At 38.2% G+C, this 15724-nt stretch overlaps 2 pseudogenes; one reads left to right on the top strand and one right to left on the bottom strand.

Moving 5' to 3' along the window:
- Positions 1 to 9016: 9016 nt before the first annotated feature.
- Positions 9017 to 9960, bottom strand: LOC144253940 (olfactory receptor 10A3-like; annotated as a pseudogene).
- A 4782-nt stretch (positions 9961 to 14742) lies between these two features.
- LOC144253936 (cilia- and flagella-associated protein 97 pseudogene) lies at positions 14743 to 15284 on the top strand (annotated as a pseudogene).
- The last annotated feature ends 440 nt before the right edge of the window (positions 15285 to 15724 follow it).

The raw sequence follows: 15724 nt of genomic DNA, 5'->3' as shown, positions 1-15724 counted from the left end.
ACCAGGTGATGCCAGGATGTGAGCCCTACACGGAGGTCTCGTGGGCCTGAGCCCCCCCCCACTCCATCCCCTGTTGGGGGTGCCATGACCTCCACAGTTATCTAATCCTTATAAAATATATTTTTTGTTGTTTTTTTATGGCTTCTCTGCCTGTTTATTCTACGTTCAGAGAAGCTTGTTTCTCTGTGGGTGTGGGGAGGCTATGAGGGCTGGCAGGCTGGCACAGAGCCCTCCTGGAAGGGGAGAAGATCCTTGCTCTCTGGAGACCCAAGCTCAGGAACCAATACTGTCTGGCTTTTTGACCTTGGGCAAGACACTTAGAATTTCTCTCATCCTTAAAATATGGCAACAGTAATAATCACAGTGACTGACCTGGCTGGCTTCCTGGCAAGGGCTGGAGATGAGAGGAGAGAAAACTGACCAGCCTGGGTAATACCAAGTGCACCTCAAACTACTCCACAAAATAGAAATGGAACTTATTTATTAGTAGTTCTAATTGTGTGTGTGTGTGTGTGTGTGTGTGTGAGAGAGAGAGAGAGAGAGAGAGAGAGAGAGAGAGAGAGAGAGAGAGAGATTGTGTGTGGTACTGAGGATCAAATCAAACCCAGGGCTTTATGCATAGTAGGCCAGCGCTCCACCACTGAGTTACATCCCCAGCCCTTTTTTATTTTCAGACGTGCTCTCACTAAATTGGCCAGGCTGCCCTCCAACTTGTGGTCCCCTGTCTCAGCCTCCCCCATAGCCTCCCAAGTTACAGGAGTTAACTGCCATGACTATCTTAGGGTTTTCTATATGCAAGATCTTTCCACCTGCAAGTGATTTCTTCTTTCTTTCTCACCTGGATATTAAATATTTTTCTTGCCTAATTTCTGTGGCTAAAACTTTTAATAAATATAAGATTTTTCATTAATGCCCTTCATAAGGTTGAGGAAATTACCTTTTATCTCTGTGTGTGTCTTTTTTAATTATGGAAAGGCATTAGATTTTGTCAAATGCTTTTTCTGCACCAAATGATCATGTATGATATTTTTCTTCCACTATTAATGTGGTGTACTACAAATTGACATTTTCTCCAAGTTTTAGTGTTCAATAATTAATAGCTTGACTGACCAGGTCCAGGACACAAAGATATACACTATGTTCAAGAAACTGGGGGGAAATTACTCTATAAACTAACTACATAGTATGTGATAAGAATGGGCATTATAATATAAAACCTTTCAACACATAGTAGTTAGCTGCAGGAAACCATGTTTAGCTTAGGAAAATGGTATTCCAAATTTCAGTGTAAACTACTAGCAAACTTCAATTCCTTTGTGTGGCAACTATCATTTCTGTTTTCAAACTCTTTCACCCCAGCCTGCTTTTTAAGGTCTGGAGTAGTTTTTTCCCAATCACAAGTGTGATTACCAATAGTGTCGATTCTTAACAATGATCTGATGAGACACAGTCTGACATGTATCTTGCATTCATTGCAAGAGCACCACCAAGGTGATCCTGCATGATGTTGTAGTCAGTCTTGGCCATCTCCCCAGTTTCCAGTTTACTAATGATGTCTCAGACTATCACCTATAAAACATTTTTTTTGGGGGGATGTACTAGGGATTTAACCAGGGGATGATTTATCACTGAGATTTGTCCCCAGTCCTATTTATTTTTTATTGAGTCTCAGGGTCTCACTAAGTTGTTGAGGACCTGACTAAGTTGCTGAGCCTGGCCTCAAAATTATGGTCTTCCTGTCTCAGCCTCCAGAGTTGCTGGAATTATAGACACGTGCCACCATGCCCAGCTATACTCTACTTTTAAATGTTGAATCATTTTTGCATTTCTTGGATAAATCCCAGTGGCAATGATACATAATATTTTTAATATGCTGCTGAATTTAGGTTGTTAAGTTTTTTTAAATATTTATTTTTTAGTTGTAGTTGAACACAATACCTTTATTTCATTAATTTATTTTTTTGTGATGCTGAGGATCGAATCTAAGGGCCTCGCACATGCTAGGCAAGTACTGTACCGTTGAGCCACAATCGCAGTCCCAGTTGTTAGGTTTTTTTAAAAAAGATTTCTGTATTTAATACTCATAAAGGGTATTAGTCTTAGTTTTCCCCTGTGATGTCTTTCTTTGGCTTTGGTATCAGGGTAATATTGGTCCTGTAAAGTAAGTTGGGAATTGTTCCTTCCTCTTCTACTTCATGATAGAGTTTGAGAAGGAGTAGTGTCTATTTAAAGTTTTGGTAGAATTTACCAGGGATCCCATAGTTTTCTTTAGAAGAGCCTACTAGTTTGTCAATCTTGTTGATTTTCCCCTTTACTACCTTTAGCTGTTTTAGACTAGATTCTATTTAGTTATTGGTTTTTAAGAATTTAAGTGCAATTCTAGTATCAGTTCTATTGACATTATGAAATACTGCCTCTTGCAAGAATTTCACTTTGTAATATATTGTCCTTGCAAAAATATTTTATGTTGCAGCTGAGATTGGTGGGAAAGGAAGATGCTAGTGTGTTATTGTTTTGCTTTGTTTCTTTGTTATTAATAATTTGGGTTTTTTTAGGTTTACACTACAGTAGAGTGTATTTTGACATATTATACATACATGGAGTGTAAGTCCCCATTCTGGTAGTTGTACATGATGTGTAGTTTCACTGGTGGTGTGTTTATATATGAACATTGGAAAGTCATGTCCAATTCATTCCACAGTCTTTCCTTTTTCCATTCTCCCTCTCTTCCCTTCATTATCCTTTGTGTATTAGCACAAAGTGCAATGAACTTCTATTCTTCCCTCCCTTACCCCTCTTATTGTGTGTTAGAATCTATATATCAGAGGGAACATTCAGCCTTTGGTTTTCTGGGATTGGCTTATTGTATTTTTGCTTTCAAAAAAAATTTATATTTTTAAATTGTAGATGGACACAATACCTTTATTTTATTTTTTTAATAAGGTGTTGATGATCAAATCCAGTGCCTCACTCATACTAGGCAGTGCTCTGCCACTGAACTACAGCTCCAGCCCCTTGCTTTGTTTTTTTGAGATGGGGTTTCACTATACTATTCTGGCTGGCCTCCAATTTGTGGTCTTCCTGTCTGAGCCACTGAGTAGCTGGGATTACAGGCCTATGCCACCATGCTTGGCTCAAGATGCCAGTTTTAAATGAAAGAAGATGTTTGAGTTCATAAGTAAATATTTTTGTGTTATGGTTTGTATGTGTGTGTGGGGGGGTGGTTTAATGTGGTACTGGGGATCCAACCCATTGCTGCCTCACATGTGCTAGGCAAGCGCTTTACCACTTACGTATGACACCAGTCCTTGTATGGGGTTTTGTTTACTACATAACATAATTCTATGGATTCAGATGATAACAACCAAGAATTCAAAAAGCTTTTTGTATTTGAAAACTATTTAAAAAATTCAAAATACATGGTGCTAAAATCAATAGATTAATGAAACAAAATGTCCACACACAGACTCTAGAGATCAACATGCAGGATGTTTACAGGGAATGATTTGGGTATAAACACCCCTGGAAGGAAGGGAAGGGGAGGAGAAGATGCAAGACTGAGCAGAGGGGAGTGACCTGAGGTAGGGGCCCAACAAAAGCTCAGCAAACCCAAAGGTCACGTGGCCCTTTAAAATTGTCCTGCTTTGGGGTACAGTGGCTGGGCCTGTATGCCTGTAGTGACCACTCCTTGGATACAATCTGTCCCTGGAAGAAGGGGAGGCAGGACCCAGATTTGAGGCTATCTCCCACCCACACTCCAGCAGCTGGGCGGGTAAGTTCTTCATTCTGGAAGGGAATCTGAGAGGTACCTCACAGGGTCCACTCTAAGTATATATGAAGAACTCAGTGTCTTTTTTAGGTATTGGTCATGAATCCGGGAAATGAAATCTACTTGATAAGTGATGCTGGAAACATTGATTGTAACCATGGGGAACACACATGGATTAGACTGTTCTCTCATCTTACCCAATATTAATTTCAGATAGATTAAAGAATTGAAAGAAAAAAGAAACAATATACCTAATACTTGTCAGCTTGAAGGAGAGGGAAACAGAAGTAAACTTAGATGATGCCAATAAAATAATAGATTTGATCACATAAAACATTTTGCATTCAAAATTTTACACAAAATTAAAAGGCAAACAACAAAATTGAGAACATGTTTGCAATAAACACATTGAAAACATTACCATATATTCATTTATATTTGATTGGTTCTTTATGTTATCCTATCCTTCCCTCCCCTTTCCTTTATTTTTACTCCACCTTCTGCATTTGACAGAAATCATTTGATCTTTGAATTTCTGAGTTTGGATTTTTTCACTTAGCATGATATTCTCCATTACCATCCATTTACTGGCAAATGCCATAATTTTGTTCTTTTTAAAAAAGTGATCCTGCAACTAAAAAAGAAACCCAATACTTAGGTCAAAACTACAATGAGCTACCACTTCACACCCACTCGGATGGCTATTATCAAACAACCAACCAACCAACACCAGCACCACCAAACAAAAAGTGCTATCAAGTGTGTGGAGAAATTGGATCCCTCCATGCATAGTAGATGGGAATATTAAATGGTACAGCTACCATGGAAAACATTATGGCAATTCCTCAAAGAATTAAGCAGGTATTCCCATATGATCCAGCAATTCCACTCCTGCAGATAGATCTGAAAGCATTAAAAGCAATGACTTGAATAGGTATTTGCATATCAAGGTTCACAGCAACATTATTTATAGTAGCCAAAACGTAGAAGCAACTGCAATGTTATTGGCAGATGAATGGATAACAAAATATGACATAGAGTGGAATATTATTTATTCATCTATATAGAATGGATTATAATCCAGCTTTAAAAGAAATGAATTCTGACTTATGCTCCGATATGTACAAAACTTGAAAATACTATTATGCTAATGAAATAAACCAAACCCCAAAGGATAGCTTGTATGATTTATCCATTTATCTGAGATCCCTAGTATAGTCATACAAAGACAGGAAGTAGAGCAGTGTGGGTAGAGGGAAGGAGGAGGAGGTGATGAATAGGCACAGAGTTTCTCTTTGAGGTGATGAAAAGTTCTGGAAGTGGATGGTGGTGATGGTTACTTAACAAGGGGAAGGTACTTTATGCTGCAGAACCAGACACTTATAAATAGTGTAAGTGGTAAATTCTATGTTAGGTATGTTTACCATGATAAGAAAAGAAAATCCCAGCACATCCACACCAAAATGTGTTCAATCTTGCTTCTAACTTGTGATCCTCCTGCCTCAGCCTCCTTAGTTGCTGGGATTACAGGTGTGTACCACCATGCCTGGCCATTAAAATTTTTAAATAAATTTTACAAAAAGAAAGGAAAAAAAGAAAGAAAAGGAAAAGAAAAAAAAAGCCCAAAATAAAACATTAAAGCACAGTCCAGGAAGAGGATACTATAGGTGACTGAGTTCCTGTGATCCCAGAAGAAAAGCCAGGTTTCCCAGGTTCACCATCAGTCACTGGGAGAGTGAGCACACTCTGAAGAGCAAGTGGTGGAATCCAAAGCAAAGTTAAGGTAGAAGTAGAAAGCAAGGGCAGCAGACAATGGATGTGTATTTAAGGCTGTTGGTAAAACTCTATAATCTATTTTCTGTTCTTTTCTTGCTCCTGGCACACAGGAAAAACATTTCTTAGCCCCTTGGATTTAGAAGTTGTTACTGCTTCTCCTGCTGTGGCAAGAGGAAGAAGAAGCCTGGCTTTGAGAAGAAGGTGGGCACGTTAGATTAGAGTAGCTTGCATTTCTGGGTCCCTGCATCAAGGACAGTTGCTCTAAGGAGTCACTTTAGTCTGTAGAAGACCTTGCCCAAATGAAGAAAGATTTGGGGCATTTCTGTGCTCAATTTGGGGCTGTTTGTCATAGCAGCATAACCCAGCTTATTCTAACTAATGCAGATGGAGCCTTGCTGAGAGGATCAATAGGATGAGGAGGGGCTTTTTTTTTTTTTTTTAACGAACCATGCAAGAATGAAAACAACCTTCCTAGTTATCATTTCTACCTATCCATTTGTTCTTTTTTCCTGAGAGAAGCCACTTGAATGTCACACTCCCTAGGAGAGGCATTCTTAAGTATAGGAAAGGCTTGAAGAATGATCCCCAAGAGATGGAGAAGGGGACTGGCCTGGTCATTCAAATTTAACAGATGACAGCAGGTATGCAATTCCCAACAAAAGAGGAAAGTTTAATTTGCCTTAAGAAGAGAGTCACTTCTTTCTTGGTGTCTTAGTCCATTTTGTGCTTCTATAACAGAATCCCTGACATGGGTAATTCATAAAGAACAGATACTTGTTACGTTTCTGGAGGATGAAAGTTCAAGATCAAGGAGTCCTTATTTTGCTAGGGCCTTCCTGCTGTGCCATCCCACAGTGAAGATGACATAGAAAGTGGGAGAAAAAGATCAAGAGAGAAATAGGGTTGAAGAGAATGTACTTCTGTGATACTCAAGCAAATAACACATCCTCCCCATATTCTCTGCTTGTTTGGCTCTTTCTGTTTTCTGTTTTCTTTCTGTTTCTTTTCCTGTCCATCACTCCTCCAGTCCTAGAAAGTTGATCAGGCTGAGTGGAGAATGGGTCTCCCTAGGGGCTGGGGTGAGGATAGGTGAAGAGACACAAGGACCTTCCTGTGTCCTTTTCTGTCTCCCTAAGCCTCATCTTAAAATGGACAGATGAGTACCAGGGCTGTCTCTCGCATCCCTACCTCCAGGACTCATGCCCGGGCTCCATGCACACAGAGTGGGGGTCTTGCCAGGTACTGCTGCTCCCTGCGTGAGCTGCAACTTAGACACAGTCTGTTCTAAGGAAATAGGAAAAATGCATAATGAAACAGAATGATAGACAAAATCCTTTCCCTCCCTGATACCCTCTCCTTGTTTTTCCCTCTCTTTTATATTCTGTTCTTTCATTGCGGCTTTGCCTCTATACTTTTTAATATCCCTCAAAAGACATTTTCTTATTTACCCCCTTTTTCTCTACTTCATTCTGACTTTTCACACCAGCTGTCTTGGAATGTTGGATCAAACCTCAGGTGATCCAATTCTGTAGAGAAATGAGCTCCATTGTATCCTCAGTACTTGAAACAGTATTTATCCTACCACTGCTACTCAATAAGTATTTGCTGAATAAATAAAAAAGGAATGAGGGGAAAATAATAATTTAGTCTAGGTTAACTATCATAAACCAAAAGAACAGTATAGATATTTCATGAGTAGAAGATGAATAGCTTATCCCCAAATAACAAGTGCAAATTATAAGAAACCCTACATGTAGCAGAATCTATATGCCTAATCTTAATTAATATCACACTACCAATTTTATTCAAATTATACTTTAGTAGCCATGATAATTTGAATAACATTGAATAGTCAATACTAAATCAATATGTTGAAACTTAATTGGAATATATCCTCACTACTTTCCCCATTTGATATGATTGTTATGCTCAAGTTATGTTTTCTTTTCCTTCACTGCTGTGATGCACAATAAACTACAAACAAAATAAAAAGTACTAGCAAGGTGCAATGACATATGCCTGTAATCCTAGTGGCTTGGGAGGCTGAGACGGGAGGAGCACAATTTCAAAGCCAGCCTCAGCAAATTAGAAAGCCTCTGAGCAACTCAGCAATGCCTGTCTATAAATAAAATATAAAGCAGGGCTGGTTCTGGGGCTGGTGCTCAGTGATTAAGTGCCCCTGGGTTCAATGCCTGCTTTTTATATCTAGATATCTATCTATCTATCTATCTATCTATATATATATATATATAGAAAGAGAGAGAGAGAACATTACTACAAAGTATGAAATGTTCCAGATTTTGCACCTGTGAGATTATTCACTCTGAAAAGTTCACACTGTAAGTCAGGAAATGCGAGGATTCTAGAAAATAGGCATAACTCATGAATCATATTATTTTCCCAAAATAAACAATAAAAAACCACTAGCTGGAGCTGGGGCTGTGACCCAACAGTATCCTGACATGTGTGAGGCACTGGGTTCGGTTCTCAGCACCGCATATAAATCAATAAAATAAAGGTCTATCACAACTAAAAAACAAAACAAAAACAAATTGTTTATAAACAATTTGAGGGCATTTTGACCTACAAAGGAAGATACGAAAAAAGTCTCTAATGAAGTGGCCCCAAGTGAAAACAATACTTAATATTGCCACGTGAGAGGTCCAGAAAATATATGCATTGTTGCATAAATATATAAATACCAAGAGAAATACAGTTTTGGATGATCCCAGTATGAGCCCATGAAGTAGAACTCATTTCATCCTGAAAACAATAATTCATTTTCTTACTGACTCGTTGAAAAGATTTTTCTCTCCAGAAAAAAAAAAATCACACTCACTATTTGTTGGTCTCTTGAGGTTACAGCTGTTAGTGAATTTCAGTGAGCTTTCAGGTTAGTCAGAATTAGTTAAAAGCATTTAAAGAAGTAACTCTAAAATAACAATTAAAATATATAAACAAGGGAAGGGTGTAGAGCACAGTGGTTGTACACATGCTTAGCATATGCAAGGCTTCCAGTTGGATCTCAACCAGCACACACACACACACACACACACACACACACACATACACACACATACATGTTTATGTGTAAATATCATTCATTCTATCAGAATGACCTTTGAGGAAATGATCATATCAAAATAAAAGCATCAATACATAGAAACCTATTGCAGTAGATATTTAATGAAACATAATCTTAATCACAATAGTCTGATAATTACCTGGATGCCCATAATAGGGAAATGCATGCCTAGACTATTGTATCATGTGCTAAGGAACTTAGTATCTCTTCAAAACAGATGATAACACCACAGTATTAAAAGAGAAGAATCTCCTGATACATTTCAAACTCAAGGAATACAACAATGCAAACTCATTAATATCAAGAAATGGAATATGTTTTCATCATTTATTAAATTCAAACAGAGTTCTGTTGAGTAATAAGCAAATATATAGCTTCTTAACAAGTCAGACTGTGTGTAAAACCACCGCTCTCCTCCATAATTTACCAAAGCCCTTTTCATCTCATGGTTTTGCAGGCTGTAGATAAGGGGATTCAGCAGGGGTGTGAGCAATGTGTAAGCCAATGACCTCAGTTTCTTGGTTACTGGTGAGTAGCTAGATTTGGGCTGTAAGTAAGTCATACTGGCTGTGCCATAGAAGAGGGTGACTGATGTGACATGAGAGGCACAGGTGGAAAAGGCCTTCTGCCTCCCAGTTGTTGATGGCATCTTCAGGATGGCAAAGAGAATTCGAAGGTAAGACAAGAGTATCAACAAGAAAGAAACCAAAACAATCAAAATGGTGCCTGTGAAGGCATAGATTTCAAACAAGAAGGTATCTGCACATACCAGTTCCAGCACTGCTGGGGTTTCACAAGATATATGATTAATTACATTGGGTCCACAAAAAGGAAAACTAAATACCCATGAGGTCTGCAGAGTAGCCACCATGATCCCTGAGACCCATGAGAACATGACTAATTTCAAAAACACCCTCTTGTTCATAATCATGGGGTAGGTCAGAGGATGGCAGATGGCAGCAAATCAGTCATAAGCCATTGCCCCCAGGAGAAAACACTCAGTCCCCCCAAAAAGAAGAATGAAATACATCTGTGCAAAACAACCCACAAAAGAAATTGTAGTTCTCTCGGTGGTCAAGACCACCAGCATTTCAGGCATGATGGCTGCACTGAAACTCACTTCCACCACGGATAAATTCTGCAGGAACAGGTACATGGGGATGTGGAGGGTCTGGTCCAGCAAGATGGCAGCTATGATGATGGCATTTCCCATCAGAGTCACCAGATAAATTACCAAGAAAACACCAAAGATCTGTTCTTGGAGTTTAGGAGAATCAGAGAAGCCCAAGAGGATGAATTCAACCACAGAGCTTTGATTTTGTGTTTTCATTGCAGTACAAAAGCCCTATATTGTTTCTGTAGACATGATCAAAGAATAAAGTCACAGTCCAGAGGCTAGGAGTAGCAGCCTGCATTCGGCATGGAAATTCTGGCAGAGGATAAAAAGAGGAACCCATGTTCCAAAAAACTTACGTTGGAACACTTGGAGAATGGCAAAATACTAAGATTAACAATATTAGTCAATCTGTCAAATATAAAGTAAAAGTGAACAATTCTTAAAAATCTGGTCTTAAAAGTCCAAAATGCTATCAAGTTTCTAGTACAACTTTATGCTATGTAGTTTTAAGGTAAACATACCCTTAAAGTATATAGATATTTTCTAATACAAGTTCTAATCCCATATTACCACAGATATCCTTCTCTTTATTCAATTGTTGTAAATATAACAATGAAAACTACAGAAAATAAAATGTGATAAAGTAGACAAATAGGAAAAAGCTAATCCAAATTTTTTACAGTAATTCAGTAATAGTGAATTTTATGTAAATCTACTTAAATATTAATTGGATTCAAGACAAATAGAACTTTATGTGATATTGATGGTTTGACAATATTCCACAAGAATGCTCACGGAGAGTTGTATTTTAAATGTACCTGTTTCAGGTAACACCTCTAGACTATGAAAATTGGTTTTGAGCTTATTAACTTCTTATTAATGTCTGGCCAAATCTATTGGGATTTACTGGGATGTGAAATTTTTAGCCCCAAAGATCCAAGACTCAACCTTGTGACCATGATGATTTAAGGACAAGCCCACTTTTTGATCATTCTGGGGCTACAATTTCAAACTTTCCACTCTTTCCCACTCTTTCTCTCTCTTTCCTTCCCCAGTCTCATCAAGCACCTCATGGACTCATTAATTATTCAACAAGCTCTGATGGACCTACCATTTTCTAAACTCTGCAATATAAGGAATTCAGTATAGACCAAATCTCAATAGAAACCTAAGCACACTACCTAAAATAACTGTGATCCTCACCACTAAGCTACATAAAATGGTACCCCATTATGCCCCCAAACTCTCTAGTTCTACAACCCTCACATATTGCCATGTATTTTTCCATTTTTATCAATTGACATTATATACACATTTATACAAATATCATTCCCACAACCGTATTGAAAGGTTAATAAAATAGGTACTTGTCACTCTGTTTTTCTATATGCTTTACAAAACACTGTTGAAATCTTGTTCCCAGGATGTGTTGTCCCCAACTGTGAACTGTTTGCTAATCTTGTTCCCAGAATGTGCTGTCCCCAACTGCCAAACTGCAGGATGCACTCCCTCACTCCGTTGCAGGCAAACTGCCCACTCGCCCTGACCCATCAATGAACTTCCCTCCCTGCCCTCTCCAAGAAAAGTATATAAGCTCTGCTCAAGCTGTTCTCAGGGCTCTATCTCTCTTTGCTATAGAGAGAGCCCTAGCATGCTGGTCTCCAAATAAACCCACCCTTCTGCTGTTGCATAAGACAGTCTCTTGTGGTCTCTTCCTCCGACGTTTCGCCGGTCCCTTACAGTATAATCCCTGAGGCAAAGATTTTGTTTGCATTTTAGTATCTACACAATGCCCCCAACAATCCCAAGCTCATTACACATGTTAAAATAATAACTTTAAAGAAATAAATGGAATATATTAGGAAAATTAAACTCTAAAAAATAGTGTCTAAAAGTGAAGGGAAGCCAGAACAGAGCACAATTGGAAAACAAACCGCAAGTAATAACAAGGGCTTTAGACAATTTAAATAAGAGAAAGATTACATGTGGACAGGGATCTGGAGAGGACAACCACAGTCACTGGATGCTGTGGGTGGAAAGGCTGGTAAGTGGGAGGAAAAAGGCACAGGGCAGGACACACTTGCTCAAGTCAGAGGTCCCTGATGGCAATGGGACTAGAAAAAGGCACAGGGCAGGACACACTTGCTCAAGTCAGAGGTCCCTGATGGCAATGGGACTAGATGGAGCCCACTGTGTCTTCTGTGATGTTCTGAAAACCAGGGGATAGTCAGCAGGGAGATGAGGAAGCCAGCAGGACAGAGAATCCCAGCGAGCTGAAGGTATATGGTGTCTTCAGTGCAGATCTGTAGGGCATGAGCAACAGCAGAAGGCAAATTGCTTCATTCCTGAGTTGGACCATAGACATATTACCCAAAGCCTATATAAGCCATGATAATTATATGTTTTTTCAATAGCAAAAACTTTCTTAAAATTAAAAAATATACTTTGTAGGACAAAATAATCAAAACTCATTTCAAATGGCTATAATAATAAATAAATGAAATGTGTACTGAGTTCCACGTGTTAGAAACTGGATAGGTTTTAAAATTTACAAAATTTGGAGTATTATTTTAAAATAGGAAACATTTATGATGCTGATTAAAAGCATGTTTTGAATAAAATTATGTTTAAAAACCCAGTATGATAACTATAGTTGACAACAGCTAACTGCACAATTCAAAAACTTGTTGAAGAGTATTTTAAATGTTCCACACAAAGAAATGATAAACATCTGAGGTTATAGAAATGACAATTACATTTATCTGATCATTAAGATTGTGTGCATACATTGGAATGCCACAGAATATATCATGAATATGTGCAATTACCATGTGTCAATTACAAACAAAACCTATACTTAAAGAACAAAACAAAACTATGATATGGTCACAATTGACCACAAATGCTGCTCCCTCTTTTTATTTGCTCATTATTATATCCAAATTCTTCATGATTGTAATTATGAGATGCACTTTTTCTGAACAAAATAAAAAGGAAACTGACAAAACATCAAACTAAAACATCTGATTCAAATATTTCAGTCATGCCTACTTGTCCCTGAGCACTGAGGCATGTCTTCAACAGCATCACCAGCTTTTATTGAGAACACTCAATGAAAAAAACCACTAACAGTCACACAAGAAGAAGCCGCACTATCTTACCTATTGACATTGACTGTGGCGTTTACATGCTACTTTATCATCACTCTCACCACTTATTAAAATACACCTGCTTGTAAATGCAATTTAGTGATTGAGTGCACTGATTTTTAACCTCCTATGACATAGAATCATGTGCCCCAGAGAATCCCTCTGGAGAGACCTTGGAATGCTTCCCACAGAACTTCTCATATTTTGTAGGAGAGCTACAGAGACTTGAATCTGGTCCCTCATGGAAGAACGCTCAAGAGAACACACATGAAAATATTATCTTACTGAGAAGGAAAACGAAAATCATGGAATGCCAGTTCTCAATGTGTCCATGAGGACTGAAGGCCTTGTACACAGAGGCTCAACTCCAATGTGACATCTCCCAGTAGGATTTTTGTGAAATCAGAGGGTGAATGAATGTTGTAGACAGGGAAAGAAGGGAGGAGTCAGGGGAGGTGTGAGCAAAGGCAGGGGGCAGATGAAGAATTCAACTGGACACAATGCACAGTTTGGGCAATGGTGGGAATTAAGTAAAGGCAAGAAGATTGAAGACTCTGAGATTTAAATCTGGATGCTCCTGAGCCCTGAACTTGCATATTTTCCTTAAGAAATATAGAGCCACTGATATTTTTGAGAGAAGGCAACATTACAGTTGATTTCATGCATAGAGCTTCTTGACTAGAGTAAAAAGATCTGGACTGGTTTATAGGACTTGGAACACATCACTGAACTTCTCTGCCTTGTTTATTTTCTATGTAAAAGGAAAACATTGTTATTATTCTCCCAATGTATACATGAGGATCAGGGACTCTGGGCTTGGTATAAAGTGGCTAGGGCATTGAAGAAAACCACGTGCTGTGTTCCAGAAGAATACAGGGCTGGATGGACCTACAGACAATGTGCCTGGACCAATGTTCTCCTTTTCTATTTCTCCTCTCTGATTTCTAGGAGAAGCATCCCTCTCAAGACTGTTCTCTCCTCCTTGGAGCAATAAGACTACCAATAACACTTACAGATACATTCTCTTTAACCTGTGTCCAGTAAGAAACATAACACTCACCTAAGACAAGGGGTTTTCATTTACAGAATCCAATCCAAGGACTCTTCTCAAGTCACTCACTATAGTCATTCTCCAGGAGAAGGGCCCGCTGTGTGTAGTGTGCTTTCCTTATTCACACTCCAAACAATCCTACAGGGGCCTCCGATGGACCAACATGTTATAAGTCCAGATGCCATTGACTGTATCACAGGTGGTATACGCTTTGTGAGAAGTCATAGTCATGGAGACAATCACCATGTTTTTGCCTGTATTTTACATTTCCTTGAAAAGTGTGTGAAGAAAATTTCAGACACATGTTGAGATGATAAAAGGTCATAATATTCATATATTTATCTCTAATTCAGAGCTTTTATATCATTGATACATAAGTAGTACAAATATAGAGACTGTACCCCAGTATACTCGAAGTTTAAGAAAGTAAATACATAGCAAAGAAATATATATGGGAAGATTTAACCAATATTATTTTATTTAATAAATGATGAGATTAAACATGGGATAAAAAGAACACATTTTATATCCTTCAGAGTACATTTCATCCCAAAAAATCTATGGAAACTTTACAAAATCTGACTTCTTTTTTCCAGAAGAAAATCTCAATAAATTTCAAAATCTTATTCATAGAAACAGCATTCCTTGCAATCAAACTGAAAAAGAATAAAAAAAGTAATAATAAAAACCAGTCTTTCCACACCGCAGCATGCCTGCCACCTTCCCTGCCATTGGGGCTCAGTTTCCCTCCCAAGAGACAGGCAGCCATAAGCACTTGGGAGATATTTTACCATCATGGATTGCTTTAGAGATACATCAGAAGGTGACATAGACCATTCTTGCTTTGACAGTGTCTTTGAAAAAGTAAAGAAATATGAAAGTAAATTACTTTTGACAAGTAAAGTGATAATCCTGAAGAGAGAATAAATAAGGATATAAAAAAGAGAAATCTGAAATTTGGAGTTCAAAAAGAGAGAGAGAATATTATCTTACTGAGAAGGAAAATGAAAAAAAAAAAAAGCAAAAATTTCTCCAGATGAACATCTTGTAGAGAATCGTATTATGCAAACCTTTTCTTCAGGATCCAAAAAAACATTATGTGATGCTGCAAAAGGAACTAAAACACACTTGCCCATTCCAAATAGAATTCCAAAAACTGTAAGGTGAGGAGAATTACTATACAGATGGACAGGAAAACAGTGATGATGGACACAAACATCATAAGAGGTCCAAGTCAGCTAAACCATCCAATAACTCCAAATACAAGCATGAGTAAAAAGAATTTCAAGGTTAGCTCCTCTCCCTCTTCTTCTCTGTCTTTGCCTTCCTCCTCTTGAAGTTCAGACTGTTCAGATGATGTCTCTGATAACTGCTTTATCAACTCCAGATATCAGCCCTATTCCATCTTTTGAGTTGAATACACCAAATGACCAAAAAGTCAAAGTTAAAAGGCAAGAAAATGTGAGTCAAGAGGTAGACGAAGATGTTGAGGTTTTAAAAAATGATTCAAGGTATTTGAAAGCAACCAAGAAAGTGAAAGAAAAACATGGGCCTGCTGTTGTCCCAAAGTCATCAGTGTTCAATTGTGATCTAGACCACAATGTCTTACATGTCACCATGAACCTGCATCATCTTTGAAAAGCTTTTCTGCAATTAAATAAAAAGGGACCACAAAAACTTCACTTTGATCAACCCTCAGTAGTACCTAGGAAAAACTACTCTTTCACAAGAGAAGAGGTGAGACAGATTGATCAGGAAAATCAGAGACTTTCGAAAG

The sequence above is a fragment of the Urocitellus parryii genome, chromosome 3 (assembly GCF_045843805.1).
Source record: "Urocitellus parryii isolate mUroPar1 chromosome 3, mUroPar1.hap1, whole genome shotgun sequence".
In the NCBI taxonomy this organism is placed as follows: Eukaryota; Metazoa; Chordata; class Mammalia; order Rodentia; family Sciuridae; genus Urocitellus; species Urocitellus parryii.
This window is presented reverse-complemented; position numbering and strand designations above follow the sequence as displayed.